This window comes from Artemia franciscana, chromosome 2 (genome assembly GCF_032884065.1).
Source record: "Artemia franciscana chromosome 2, ASM3288406v1, whole genome shotgun sequence".
Taxonomy (NCBI): Eukaryota; Metazoa; Arthropoda; class Branchiopoda; order Anostraca; family Artemiidae; genus Artemia; species Artemia franciscana.
In genome coordinates this window covers 39,452,481-39,468,446 of record NC_088864.1, presented here as the reverse complement: position 1 = coordinate 39,468,446, position 15,966 = coordinate 39,452,481, and the positions used below count along the sequence as shown (strand labels likewise).

At 34.2% G+C, this 15,966-nt stretch overlaps 1 protein-coding gene across 4 annotated transcripts in view; it reads right to left on the bottom strand.

Annotated features, from left to right (window-relative positions):
- The window catches only part of LOC136041442 (uncharacterized), an 89,950-nt gene that overhangs the window by 42,577 nt on the left and 31,407 nt on the right, over positions 1–15,966 (bottom strand). The window contains exon 1 of one of the 4 annotated variants that reach the window (XM_065726117.1): positions 4,444–4,496. The exons of the other annotated variants lie outside the window; for them this stretch is intronic. The gene's annotated coding sequence lies outside the window, so the exon portion shown is untranslated. Of the gene's footprint in view, positions 1–4,443; positions 4,497–15,966 lie in introns of those variants that run through there. 4 annotated transcript variants of the gene reach the window in all.

The window sequence follows — 15,966 nt, the reverse complement described above, 5'->3', positions numbered from 1 at the left end:
ACCTTTTCACGAGCATAGAACTTCTCTCGAGCTGAAGGGATTTGTTTGTCATGAGGATTGAAATTATATCTTATCTTCACTACTGAAATATTAAATATCAATTTTCGTTTTAGATGGTTACCTTGGAAACTTTTGAGAAATTTAATTCTTCAGGCTAATAAATGTACAAGTATTGAATTTTGAATGGTTTCCTTTTAACTTTACTGTCATAATACTTTAACCCTTAACAAATACAAATTCAGAGGCTTAATTTTGAAGAAATACTTATGAGAAAAGTTTCTCATAAACAAAATAATATTGTTTTTAGGTTTTTGACATGGGTCTTTATTAGTGTCTTTAATTTTATGGTGTTTACAAGTTTTGCATAAAACTTACAATTTCTCGACAAATTATTTCAGGTGATTGTTGGACAATTTAAGGGATATTATGTCCAAAACATAAAAATTATGGAGAAAACTGTAAAACCTTGATATTTTGGGCTCACTTCAAGATGGTTTCCTTTAAATTTTCTTTAAATTTGGGGTAATATGTCAAATGGGGACAAATCCGCTGAGCCTAGATGGGGCGGGCTCAAGGACTGTTGCGGCCGTTTTGGATAAAATCAGCATGACAATAATGGCTGTAAGAGAGGGTGCATTGTCATGGTATAGCATCCATGATTAATTTTACCACAAATGGGGTCTCTTTCTGTGAGACCTTTCACGCGGTTGTTTCAATACTTCCAGGTAGGATAGTAGGCGGAATTATCTGTTTGACTCTGGAGAACTCATTTTTGGAGCACAGTTCCACGTGAGGCAAAAAAAAACACACTTCAGTATGGCCTTGATTTTTATATTGATATCCTTCGTTGAGATCATGGCCTCTCTAAACCTTGCTTGAGGGACGAACTTCTTTTTTGAAGACGGTCTCTGTAAGCTGGGCTCATCCTCTCAAGCATTTGTTCCCCTGTTGTCACAAGGAATTCCATCATAACTAGTTGTTCTTCAAAACCATGATTGATTTCCGCCACCACAATAGCAATAATTGCATGACTCCATGAAATGTAAACAAACATTATATCATTGCTATCATTTCTCCAGTGTTGCATTTTATTATCAGACCTTATAGACTGTGGACTGATTGTGTCAGTCGGGTTGATGGGGGGAAGGTTGATCGATGGTCACTGATGATAATCGTTTTATTTTTCAATATTTTTCAAATGGTTAGTCGTAATCAGAATTTTTTGAGGATTTTCCTCTTCCCAACAAATTGGGCCTCACTGGTAACGGGCCTAGAATGAGCCTTCTCTTTATTTTATGCTAGCTTTGGTTCAACCCTAAGAAAATCATCCTCTAAACATTTTTGAGAGGGGAGGGGGATGCCATAAAACGAATTTTCAGGTAATAATTTTCAAATTTTTTTAATGGGTGTGGGCTTCCTACGAAAATCTTAGTCTTTGGGGTATGTAAACAATTCATTTTCTCGGTACAGGGTAGGCATACGAATATGATCTTCCATTTTACGCTAAATTACTTTATTAAGATACAAGAAGGGCAGCCGTCTCTGTAACAGTATTAAGTGCTTAGACTAAATTGTTATGTGAAAATTTGGAAGCTGTGGCTTGAATTGCATTCCTCTCAGGACTGATCTAAGCATAATACTGAATGTCTGTTTTTCAGGGGAGAGGAGAGGACATGAAAAGTAAATTCAGACCCTTTCTTCCAAGTTTTTAGAGAGGCTGGGTAGGTGGGTCTTCCGATAAGTATAGAGTTTAGATTTTCTGCTGGTTCATACTCTGTGGAGGTTAGCATGTGAATGTAGCTTCAGAATTGATACACTTTATTTCCAGGAAATATATTTATCAACTAATCTTTCTTGGAGCCCCAGCTATATCATGTCTGAATCTTCCGCGCTAGCAAACCTGGAGTAATTTTTTACTCCGAAAGATTTTTTATATGCAGTTCTATCACTTTTCCAGATAAGTCTTGTGTTAGATATGCTGTCAAATATGGAAGCACACTTTAAGCTGGAACGGTCAAGACACTTTTTGACACTAAACTAGAGGCCAAAAAATACGACTATTAGGACAATGGATGACCGATCCAAGGACCAATGGCCACCTTTCAAAGCAAGGTTTCGTTTCGTGTCAACTACATAGCTTGCTCTCATTACCAGGAGGTAAGCGTTTATGAATACTAGAAAAACAGCTTTGTCTGAAGTTGTGAATTAACTGGTAATTGAATCCCTAATGAGGCTGTTTTACAAACATACTTAATTGGTTCCTTCAAGAGAAAAGTCAATAATGTAGAACGTTTAGTGATTAAATTGTGCAAAGAGCTAGTAACCTATTGGATGCGTTTTGCCCATGGCATCACGAGGCATGTTGATAAAGGAAGGGATGAGTTGACAAACTTGACTACTGGTAAACTAATCAGGTAGATCACACTCAGTATATGTGTCCACAGATTACTGAGGTTGGGCGTGTCCTTTTGATGAACGTACTTACTAAAGGTTCATTTGTGAATCTACAACCTAACGTTTATCATATGAACCAAAACTAAAGACCATATGGATATACTTAAATCTATTTCACTGCGTACTAGGAGGTAAGAGAAAGACTAGGTACTTTGAAGGGATAAGACTATTAAAAAACAACTTGAAGTGTTTGGTAAGTGGCTTAAGCAGAATCATTGAACATGATTTGATGGAGGAAGAGTGTCTAATACCTAGCAAATAAATTACAAGTAAAAGTTTAAGGAGATTGTTTGAACGAGAGGTTACAATAAGAGCTGTTTGATCTGAATTTTTATTATAGTTTTAGATCCATTGTGAAGTTTTAGGGCTCTGAAACTTGTATACAGTACAAAAAAAAAGTTTACTGATTAGTTCTAAGCTCCTTTGTGATTTTCTTCTAGTGAAAAAAAAAAGCTTCAAAACTTGTCAATGCCCCCCGAATTTGTTTTAAAATTTTTTCGTCCAAATGGTTTTGCACTACAAGGTTACTTAAGAAATATTGACATCTATTTTCATGATCTCTCTCAAACCTACTGACCTCCCCAACCCAAACCTTATTTTCAGCTTTGTTCTTTTTCTTGGTATAAGCTTGGTAGTTTAGACTCGAAATAATTCTTTCTTTTTCTAAGTTATTCCTATACTGTTTTGTAATTTTCTGGATTTTTCTTTTTATTTAATTGCTTTATTTCTTCTGCTCTGTCTCGTTTGTTATACTGCGTTCCATCAAGAAGAAAAAGACTTCTGAAAATAGAAAAGGATTCTAGTATATCAAGAAAATCATTTGGATGGAATTCTAATTTAGCTTGATTTTAAGGATAATCTGTGCCGTTACCTAAGCAACAGCTGTTCTTCCAATTCTCATTTGATCCTTAAAAGACTGATTTTTTCCAAGGGTAAGCAATTTAAAGATTGGTAAGGCGCTTTGATGGCTATCTGTGATATTGGAAAATGACTCAGAAAAACCTTTGAGAATTGAACGAGAATATAACAGTAAATTGACAACAAAGACAATTTTCATGTATGATCTCAAAAAAAACAGATTTCCTCTTGAAATTTGCTTAGTTCTTAATTTAAATTGTTTTAAATTTCTGAAGCATCTCACTGTTACTGAAATGTTTATTGAAATAGAAAGTAATATAAGGGAATTAATTTTCATACTTATAAGATTAATTTGCGTAATTTTCCAAACTTTGTGTTTCATCTAGCATATTTTAATGATAATTGGATAAATAAAAATGTCAAATATTGTAAAGATTGACATTAAAGCTTAAATGTAACAAAGCTAACTAAGGCTTAGAGTGAGCTTTATTTCCTAAAATTTTATTTAATATTATCATCTAAGTAAATATACAGAAAACATATAAAGTAAGCCTTCAGACCTTTAAGCTCAAATGTTAAATCTTGTGATAGCGTATTTATTTCCCAACACATGGCATGGCCCTTACTTGTTAATTAATTTAAAAAACTCTAGTGGAAGTAAAGAGGGAAGTTGAATATTAAAACAAGGGAAAATTTTACTGCTTCAGACTTTACGTAACATATTTTTGGAAAACTGTTTCAAAAAAACAGTTTCATGATATTTTCCTGTACTTGTAGAATTCCGAAAAACTATCACTTTACTGAAAACATATAACCAATGCACTAAAACAGGATTAGAAGAAGATAAATCCATATCTGCAGAAAATAAATGTGCTAAAACATGATTAGAAGAAGATGAATCCATATCTGTAGAAAGTATCTGCAGAAATTATCTGCAGAAAATAAAAGAAAATAATAAATAAAAAGTCTCAATAGTATTTTGCTGGCAATGAAGTCAATAATTTACACAATTTTTAATTCTCTAAGAACTGCAGAAAGCTTAGCTGTCAGTAAATCACCAGCTTTTCATGAGTTTACTATTAAAATAGGGCATTTAACATTAGTTTATCTTCTCACCTCTCCTAAACTTACCTTCAAAAGACTTAAATAATTTTTCTTCAATTATTTGTTTCTTCAAAAGACTTAAATAATTTTTCTTCAATTATTTGTTTCTTCAAAAGACTTTGAAATTTGTCGCTCGGGCATATTATCCTTGGCATCTCTGCGGAGTTCTGCTTAAGAGATTTTGTTATTTATGAAATATTATCCTATATGAGATATATTGAGATGTTGGAAACCTGAAGGACATCAAAATAATCTTAGACGAGCACATAATAAACTTTGAGGAAACTTGTATTACTATTAATGTAATTTTTAAGCTACAAAGCTGCAAACAATTTTGAGCAGATTTTCGTTATTTTTACTTCTTGGACTCTAACACTCTTGGAGAACTGACTATCAGAAATGAATTGGTAAAAGAAAGAAAATATTAATTCCAAAATAAAATTTTCTTGTCCAAGATTCGAGCCAGCCAATGGTACAAAGACAAGGACAAAGTATTCTATCCAATACACCAGTATGTCCTGTTTAACAGTGTTTACTTTTATCCTCTTTGATAAAAGCAAACCTGTTTGATCCCAATCCCGTTTCTTACGTGCTAGAAATGTATGACAGTTAGATAAACTAGACTTCAATGTTCTGTGGCCACTTTATGTGCATTTTCAAATCTCTTTGACACTATAAATATTAAAAAAAAATGCGTAGCATGATTAAAGGCTTTGGATTGAGTCTTTAAACATCCCTCTACTATGCTGTAATTTCATGCTCGTTCCAGAAGCGTGAATTGGAGGACAGAGCGTCAAGAGTGCTTGAGCCCTCGGATTCAAACTCAAAATAAACCGAAATTACTCTCAACTAATAACTGAAACCAAAACTGAAGAGAAATATAAATAAATGATCACATCAAACATAAAGATAATAGATACTACTATAGATGAATAAGTGATCCCTGACACAAACAGAATTTAAAATGAATAATCGAGTCAAACATATAACGAGCAAAATTTATTGCAAACAGGACAAGGCTACTACCACTAAACCTTCTAAAGGCCACGGTGTCGTTTGTGCTTTACTGAAAACAATATTTATTTGGAGCTGAGTGTTTTTAGTTTTCGTCACATAAGCAGTAACACATCAAAATACTATTGCAAGTCTAATTAAGGCTTAAAAATAAGGTTGGTGCTACTCCTTCTTCCTAGAAAACTCTAATTGGATTAAGTGTCACTTATATTTAATTTAAAACAACACGGATTTTTTGAGGCTTTGTTTGTATTCTCAAAACATCGATGAGAAATAAAAAATCAAAACAAAGAAAAAAAACGATTCAAAGCAAATATTACATGGATGGGAAAGGGACGGGAAGGATATACAAATTAACAAGATGAGTTTGATGTATCACTTACAAGAAAAAAATCACATCAAAATATTGATATTGAATGATTTTTTTCGTATAGTGTTTTGTGGCATAACGGGTTGCGATGGCCCTCCTCACTAAAAAAACTCAATTTTATGTTTTAATCATTCCCCGTTGTATTGCAACTCCAAACACTTTTTATACCATTTCTTTTCTTGATTTTTTTTTTTACAGAATACTTCTTAATGAATAGAAAAAATGATGATACCACCAAGAGAATGATTCCCTCAAATAATTATACTCATGAAATTTCAGATGTTATGAAAGAAGACATAGTCAAGTGGTAAAGCACATCAGTAATCATTTTGGGTTAGCTACAGGTGAGTGGGGGATAGACGATCAATTTGACCATAACTTATGCTCCATCGTGTCCAACCTTTGGACTGACAAGATAAAAAGGAGTCATGGAGTATCGATACAACCATTCCAACCTTTGGAATAAACAAATGAAAACTGAACTCTTCTTCGAGAAATATTAGGAAGAAAAGAAAAAACAATTCACCCAAACTTGTTGGTTACTAACTGGAAAGGAGGATCAACGTTTTAGTTTTCATAAGGGTTTGTAATGTTACAAATATGCTTTTTAGATTAAGGCATATAAGTCCCTGACAAATAATGCTTCCAACAAACTATTTGAAGAATTTTCATATGATGGTGTAATAAATTCCCAAGAATTAAATTAGAGTGTTTAGAGGGCAAGCATACGGTATACTTTTAATGTCCTAAGGGAAATAACTTTGGTCAAACGGGCAAGTGAACACCCAGGGCTGGGGGAATCACTGTCGTTCAATATGACAAGTAATTTGTAAAAGGTGGGGAGAGAAAGAATAAAAAGGGGGTTTGGTATTTACTTAGGCACCCGTAATAGATGTAGTCTTTTGTTACTCTACGAACCGGCCCAAGTTAAAAAGTCGTCTGATCATCTTTCTCTAGTACAGGTGTAAGTGATTTGTCGTCTCAAGGGAGGGGTATTACGTCTTGTCACCACTACCCCTTGTGGTTGTCAGCACTTCGCAGTTATAAAACTTTTCATAATCGCTTGAAACCTTGCAATTAAGATGCCTGCAGGATCCATGGCCATTTTAAAGTTTAAGTTTTTTAAAACTCTCTTTTACAATATGGTAAAGTTGCAATAGTTTGTGAAGCGATACTGTTGAGTATATCTGAATCTGATTGATCATAATCGAATATTCTCAGAGAGCAAAAGGTCATAGCTGTTCCCTTTCACACGTGGAACGTGATTCAGCTGATAAAATATGAATGGTGGTGATTGTTGAGAAAATGAGTTTGGAGGGCAGAATGAAAAATACTGATGGTACTCATTAAAACTCCGAACGAATCAATTTTGAGACTGTGTCTAATATGCTAACAAGTGTCCCTATCAGCTTAGAAAGACAGGGTCTCTTATTGGGATTTACAATATGGGTCTCTAGGCGGAGGGGGTATTGTTAACAAGAAAGACACTGTAAAGGAAATGACTGCCCATTAAACCCCAACGCATTGAAACACAACTTCAGAGGATAGATCCTACGTGAAATTTGAAAATTAAATGTTAGCTTTGTTTCTCTTGGTTCTTATACACAGTTAAAACTGTGATTTAAATTTTATGCCTCCAACAATGGAATGACTCCAAAGAGAAGAAACTGCAGATGACCCATGGGTGGAAGACTGATTTTTCTTTTAGATCATGTCGAAATCATCGGACAGTTTCATTTGTTTTTGATTTTATGTAGAGACATATTAAAAATGGAAAAGAGCACTTAAAAAAAATTAGTTTTTTAGACTCCTACAGTTTTTTCTCAAATCCTTTATTGAATTGATCCAGGTCCAGAGAAATGGTAATTTTTTTGTTTCTCATTCTCAAGTAACTCTTTCCAAAAAATAGAAGTATATGATTTACTAATGTGTGAAGATATCTGCCCCTATGAGCAATAGAACTCACTGTCAAGATTAACTGAGGAGATGATTCCCTCTATAGAATCGTTTTATAAATCTGTTCATGATTGGAACTGCGAAGTCAATGAATATAGTTTCACTAAAAAAGTATGTGCAAAGGATGGATTTAAAAACGGGAAAAACTACTGCAAGTTACATCTATCAAGTGATGTTCTAACGCTGGTGGAGGTTGCTTGTAGGGACACTTTAAGATTTATGAGCACTTTGGCTAGATGTGGGCTACCACTTTGCTTTTACTCATCTGGTTACAGATTTTATTTTGCAAATTTGTCGGGAAAAGCTGAACTCATCATCAGCATTGATCAGCATTTGTCAGTTGAGCGATAAATGAAGGGCTGGTAACGTGTTTCACCGGAATTTCCTCTTTGAAACTGATCCGACTGAAATAGCGATGGGTGAAAAGTCAGTTTTTGCTTTTCTTGATATGAGTTCCCTCTATCCATTGACAATGCCTCATTCCTCTCTACCATTTGGCAATTACAAGTGACTGAATACAAGTGACAAGTGGTATTTTGTAAAACGCACAAATTTTTTTTGCATTAAGAGTCATTTTGACCTTACAACCCACCCCGGACAACTTCCTCGAATTATTGCTTACACCAATTACACTTCTTTTACAATCATAGGCCCGAATATGGTTCATTCAAATAGGAAAACAAATTGAGTGGACTAAAAATGTCGCGATGGGGAGCCCCCACCTTGAATTATCGAAAAAAATCAACTTGGAATCCAGCAACAATATAGCTACGGCTGACAATGGCCAGTAGGCACAAGTAGAAGTTTGCTCAATTAAATATTTCTCTATTATATATTTAAAACGGTTTATTTCCTGTAAGATTTGCTTGTGGCGAGATCATTAGCTCTCAAATGGACTAGACAAATTGCAAGGGGGAAGTCTATCTGGAGCTGGTGATACGGTAGGCACTAAATCACCTAATATTTTTGAAGTCAGATGCGGGAAGCAACAAAATCTTCAAAGGTTTGTTTGCAAATCCGAAGGTGTATTTTATGCAGAGACACAGTAAGGAAAAGAGCTTCAAAGATGTACTCATGCATAATGTGGACAAAAACTTAGACATGCGTGTCTACTGTTATTGTGTTGACAAAAATATGATTCCAAGTACAAAAATGCGAAAACAATTTGCTTCCTAAGATATTAAAATTACACAGAAAAATAGAGGAAAAAAAATACCATAACTACCATGTACTGCACGGTCTATATGTGCTGAGATGGTGTAGGAGTATTCTCCCTTGGACCCGATTTACCATCTGACCAAGACCTATGCATAAATTATAGGAAAATTCATGGTGTTGTGTGTTTTACAGTGAATTTTTAAAAATTTTCAAGTTTTCAAGAATTCTATATTCTATGTTGAAATTTTTTAAACTTTTTTTTGTGTTTTAGGATTTAATTTCGCATTTTTTAATTTTTTAAAAACAGTATTGATATATATATATATATATATATATATATATATATATATATATATATATATATATATATATATATATATATATATACATTTTTTTATTCTCTCTCTCTTTCACTGACACAAAGAGATATCTATTCAAGAAACAAATGTATTCTGTACTTTGTCACGTTTTGACTTTGAACAGGGAAGTATATATCACTTTAAAACTCCATTCAGGTCGTGTCTACGTGGCCTTCCGTGACGGGAAAACATCGTTGTGCCTAAAATAATTCTGAATCGTAATAAAAGTTTCTTGAGATTCCAGCATAAAGACTATTGTTTATAGTATAACGCAAAAATCACATAACACTGTAAAAGCTATTGCACTAGACACTAAATATATACAAGGACTTGGTGTGTTTAGCGTCAGCAGGAAACTAAACCTTTCGTCAAATATGAAAGATTAGCTGAATCAGTCAAACAATGGTCCCAAGAGAAATTACAGTTGTTCAAAGTATACTCTCACCCTGAAAAATTGTTTGTGTTTGTAACTCTGTTTAAATTAAGTTAAAGGCAATATTCAACTTCTAGAAGTAGTTGAGCACCAGACAAAGCGAAGTCGCTCCATTAAAGTGCCTTAGCCAATAGGATAAAAAATTAAACCGAACTGGAAACCTCTTCTCCAATTCGCCAGAAGCTTATTTCTACTTTTCCCACTCATAATTACAGGACTTATAAACAGTTTCCTATATTCATCAGAAAGAAAGGATTAAACCATACAATTTGATTCTAATAGAGCTAATCTTTTCACCAATGGGACGGTGTGAAGATAAGCTCACTGATTTCGTTAATTATGAGAACATTGCTGACGATCAAAAACTACTAATGCTTCAAAAACTGTACCCTGAGAAAACAATCAACGGGAGTGTCATTAAAAATAAAAGGGTATAAATCCCACTCCATTAACCCCAGCACCACCATCGAAAACAAAGAGGGGCATCGTTTGACAAAGCTCTGTTAAGTATAATTGTTTTATTACCACAATCTCACCATGAGGAAATTAAAAGACTATCGACTTATCTCATGGAAGGTAAGAGTGTTCAAATTGATGATTAAACGAGTCAAGTTATAATGCATAGCATAACTTACAATTGCGTTCATTTGGTACTGGATTTAGCTACAAATTACCCATAGTCTCTATCAGCTCAAAATCATCTTTTAAATTGTTACAATGAAAAAATTTTAAAACACTTAATGGAACGTCCAACGAAACTCAATCAAACACCAATAGAAGAAGACGTTGAATCAACATTGGAAAATACTAGCACACCAAACAACAACAGCAACAGTAGGAAAAACAATTATGACGATATTATAAACAATTTGACAGTTGCAACTCAGAATAAACAAAAACATCTTGATGTTAGTTTTAACTCAGTGCCAACAGCCCCACCGCTGTACATCATTCAAAAGAGAAAGTGAACTCAGATGTACAAGTTTGCATTCAAAATGGCTGAAGCTTTGAAGTAAGCTTATGAGGATGTCAGAGAAGTGGGTAGTCTGTAGACTTTGTTCATCTACTACACTTTGCGATGTGGCAGGGAATCAACAGAGTTTAGGAGTAGACTATCTACAGAATGAAGCAAATTAGACTAGTCATCGGAACTATTGGATCCGTGGTGGTCACTACCGAAAAACTAAGTCGTTATTCTCCCTGCCAATAATGCAGGTGTATTTTTTGACCCTAGACAAGATTCAAAGACGTCTTAATAGACTATGCGGGTATATTTTATTATTTAGTTGTTATGCACATGCTATTACACTTAAAACGAAGAGTGGGAAGAAGCTACAAAAACTATAAGAAGTATACATGCCCTATTGTCCTAAAATAAAATTCTAACGAATCGAGGAAGCGAATCTCTCAATCCAAATACAAAGAAGGTGTTCAAAAAAACCTTTATCATAACCATTGCCAAATAAAGCCTGCAATGGCCAAGCGATTAATTCAATCTTTTCGTATTTTTACTTCCAGATATGACCCGCTCAAAAGCACTGTTGTTTTTGTTCATGACTTGGGTAAAATTATCACATTTACAATGAAGACCCCTATTGTTCTCTGTCAATGGAGTTTAATCCAATTAAAATCCATCGTGGGAACAGTACAATTGACATTTTTTTCAAACAACAGTCTAATAAAAGTAAAATTAACAAAACAAGGAATCCTCTGTCGCTGATACGGTTTGAATAAATCAAAATAGTATAGGTTTGAGCAGGGCAACTACTTTTGGTTCACTGAATCACTAGAAGGGTTAGAAGTCCTAGAGACCAGATTTATGACCTATTGTCGACGAAATACCAAAGACGAAGATATTCTCGTTGGGTTACATTATTATGAACTTCAAAGGGTCAACGATAGTAGAGTCTATTATTTTGAAAATATGTTAAAGGCTCAAACTCACAGAGGTAACAGAGAGTTTCTAGTTCACTGGCTAAGATACAACTCTGATCTGTATTCTTGAATAGCCACTGAAGACATGAATAATACCTTAGTCTAATGCTTTCTATTGCATAATCATGCTCGATGTCTCGGATCCCTTGTACAATGATCTGAATACAACAAGTCACTATTTGACTAAACTCTCCCCCACCATAACATTTGAAAGAACTGTTCCTTCAAATGTGGTTGACTGTTTTTTCAAGAATACATCTTATGTCTTAAGAAAGGGAGTAAGATATGATATTAAAGTGCGATTCTATGATTGGCCATTTCTTAGTGATGAATTTCTGGAGATTGTTGATTCCAATGAATACTCTTTTGTCTCCATACCCTACAAACAATATGGCAATACGAGTAATCTGTGTCGTCCAGTCAATAAGAAGCTGTCCCTTCGCAAGAATAGTGCTTTCCAACTGAACTATTCATCAGATCAAAAAGAGATTTGCATTGGTTTTCTCCTTGATAATGAAAAAATTATTCTTGACCACAATTTGAAAGCAATTCTTGGTTTTGAAATATTATGCTAGAAGGTGAAAATGCTAGCGGCTCAGTAGGAAAGATTGCGTAATTTATGTGGACTTTGCAATCAGCTTCTCCTCAAACAGTTGTATAATTATCATGCTTCGTCCGTTAAGCACTCAAGAATTGGTAATAGCAATGTCTCTGTCTTATGTGTTCTTGAACGGAAAATAAACTCAAGATCCCGTTCATCAATACAATATTTGCGTTTCTTAGACCAGAAGCTCTGAGATATACATCCGCTCAAGAGACATATTCGTTTTTTCTTTTGACTATTCAATTTTGATCTGATACCTTGACATCTACAGGGTGCTATAAAGAAAAAAGGACACAGGAGGAGATTTTGCCGCCATCCAATGACTTTCGACTCTTACGACACATGACTCTTTACCTAGCCACTGCTACTATGCTGCCTGTGATCAAACGGTAGGGTTATTGTGTACCTGTTCATACTATCACAGCAGACTCCTTCGTTCTTAAAATACTTGCCAAGGAACTATCTTTTATCTATCTGTTTTCGCGGGTTTAAAAACTGAGGATGGATAAGAGCCACCACCTAAGAATGAAGGACTAGAATGTTTACGTTTACTAAATTTATGTTTGTTTATGTTTGAGCGTTTAGGTCTGTCGATTATCTTTTAATTTTCAACGTTTTCTAAAAGTTAAAATTCATGCCCTTAACTCTTGATTTATTTTATGAAGTCAAAGTCAAATATTGCGCGCACAAAAAAGCGTAAGAGACATAAAAGATATTAGTGAAGGAAGATTGGATTCGTATCTAAAGCTCTAACCTTATCTTTCGGCCTTAGTCTGATGGTACTGGGAACAAAGATATATTCCAGACAATCCTGAAAATATTCTTGTTGATTATTTAGGATCCATACGGTCACTGCATAGGTAATAACGCAGGTCATATTTATAGTGGTAGCTGCAGTTTAGTAAAAGAAATGTGGCCCATTGGCAGTAGAATTAGTCATGAAGATTTGGTAAAAAGTTCATTGTAAATAAAAAAAAAGTTACGAGTTTGCGAGTAGAATTCGATTCTGAAGATTTTAAGGCAGATGGTAGAAATACCCAGAAGATCTGAATAAGTATTTCGTCGTTTGATTTAAAAAAAAAAAAACGCACAAAAGTAAAGTTTCTCTTATCCGATGATTGCCTCTCTTTTTGGGTTTTAAACTGTATATTTAATGACCATGTTGTGACGATCTGAAGTGAACGTACCTCCGTAAATCCAAGGGCTATAGACCAACTTCAGAAATTTGCAGCAAAGCATTAAATTATCCATACTATAGGTAGAAGTAACTAGATTTTTAGAGTTTATACCATTTTTATCCTTCATGATTTCGAATAATAGTAAATCTTTTCCAAAAGTTTAAAATTTGCTAATACCAACGAATCGCCAAATAAGACAGTATGTCGTTTTCGTATTCCGGATAATCACTTACAGCTACTAAATTAAAAGTTTTTTTTCCTAAGTTTGTATTTAATTCATTATATTAAAATTTATTGATACCATGGCTTGTGAAAGTAAAACAGTTCAAAATAGGGATTAAACCTTTTTATTGACAGTGAATGAAAATGATAGTGAAATGACAGTGAATTCTAATGACAGTGACAAAGGTTTCATCCCTATTTTGAACTGTTTTACTTTCGTCATGGAAAGGCAGTGTGGTCTTCGAAATTATCTACCATAGCTTGTGAAAGACTTGTGAAAGCCTTATACATTAACCTTTTATTTGCTGCAGAGTATATTAAATAAAAAAAAAACTAATTTTTTTAGCTGAAAGTAAGGAGCGACATTAAAACTTAAAACGAACAGAAATTACTCCGTATATGAAATGGGTTGTCCCCTCTGCAATTCCTCGCTCTTTACGCTAAAGCTTTTAATTGTTTTAAAAAGCAGAATTGTGGCAAAGAGTCGAACTTTAGCGTAAAGAGCGAGGAATTGCAGAGGGGACAACCCATTTCATATACGGAGTAATTTCTGTTCGTTTTAAGTTTTAATGTCGCTCCTTACTTTCAGCTAAAAAAATTAGTTTTTTTTTTTATTTAATTTCTGAACGTTTTTGAATTAATGCAAGTTTGGTTTTGGCTCTCCGCACATAAATTATTAAAATGAAATATGTATATTAATTCTTTTTTTTGGCTAAATGGCTTTCTCTTAGTTTTGATCAGACGATTTTGAGAAATAAGGGGTGGAGAAGGAGGCCTAGTTGCCCTCCAATTTTTCGGTTACTTAAAAAGGCAACTAGAACTTTTAATTTTTAACGAACGTTTTATAAGTAAAAAATATACGTAACTTAAGAATTAACTTACATAACAAACTTTCATAACCTTATATTTTTATTATGTATACGAGGAGGTTTGTACCCTCGTTAATACCTCGCTCTTTACACTAAATCGTAAGTTTTGTCCCAATTCTTTAAGAATGACCCCTGAATCAGAAAGGCCGTAAAATAAATAGTTGAAATTACTAAATACTTTAGCATAAAGAGCAAGGTATTTATCTCCTCCTAAATACCTCGCTCTTTATGCTAAAGTATTTTTAAAACCTCTCATATGCGTTATAATCTCTGTTCGTTTTAAGTTTCAATGCTACTTCTTCCTTTCATTTGAAAAACCATTTTCATGTTTATTTTTCATTGTTTTCTTATAGTAATGCAAGAGAATCCTGCGCCCTTTTCATTGAATTTTTCTTCCCCCGTGACAGATTCCTCCAAGGAAAGATCCTCCACCATAGCCCCCTCTCGTTAGCCCCACCCCCAAACAAAATAAAATCCCCCTGAAAACGTCTGTGCACTTCCCAATAACCATTATTAAATGTAAACACTGTTCAAAGTTTGTAACTTGCAGCCCCTCCCCCAGTGATTGTGGGGGAGTAAGTCATCCCCAAAGACATAGTTATTATGGTTTTTGACTATGCTGAACAAAATGGCTATCTCAAAATTTTGATCCGTTGACTTTGGGAAAAAAATGAGCATGGGAGGGGGCCTAGATGCCCTCCAATTTTTTTGGTCACTTAAAAAGGGCACTAGAACTTTCCATTTCCGTTAGAATGAGCCCTCTTGCGACATTCTAGGATTACTTGGTCGATACGATGACCCCTGGGAAAAAAAAAAAAAAAAAAAAAAAAAACAAACAAATAAACACGCACCCGTGATTTGTCTTCTGGCAAAAAATACAAAATTCCACGTTTTTGTAGATAGGAGCTTGAAACTTCTACAGTAGGGTTCTCTGATACGCTGAAACTGATGGTGTCATTTTCGTTAAGATCCTACGACTTTTAGGGGGTGTTTCCCCCTACTTTCCGAAATAAGGCAAATTTTCTCAGGCTCGTAACTTTTGTTGGGTAAAACTAAACTTGATGAAACTTATATATTCAAAATCAGCATTAAAATGCGATTCTTTTGATGTAGCTATTGATATCAAAATTCAATTTTTTAGAGTTTTGGTTACTATTGAGCCGGGTCGCTCCTTACTACAGTTCGTTACCACGAACTGTTTGAAAGGCTGTAGTGACCTATTAGAGACTTTTGGAATATCGGATAGAATCAGGATAAACTTAAAACAAGCAAAGATTGCTAAAAAAGAAATAGGGCTACTACCTTTTAAACCTACTGAAGGCCGGTAACCCTGATCCTAATTGTGGTAATTCATATTCTTTTAAGTCTGATGTGATTATCGACTTTAATTCCTAATTATCCGTCATTTCATTAATTGGTTCATATTATTCTTTGATCATCTACATTGAATTA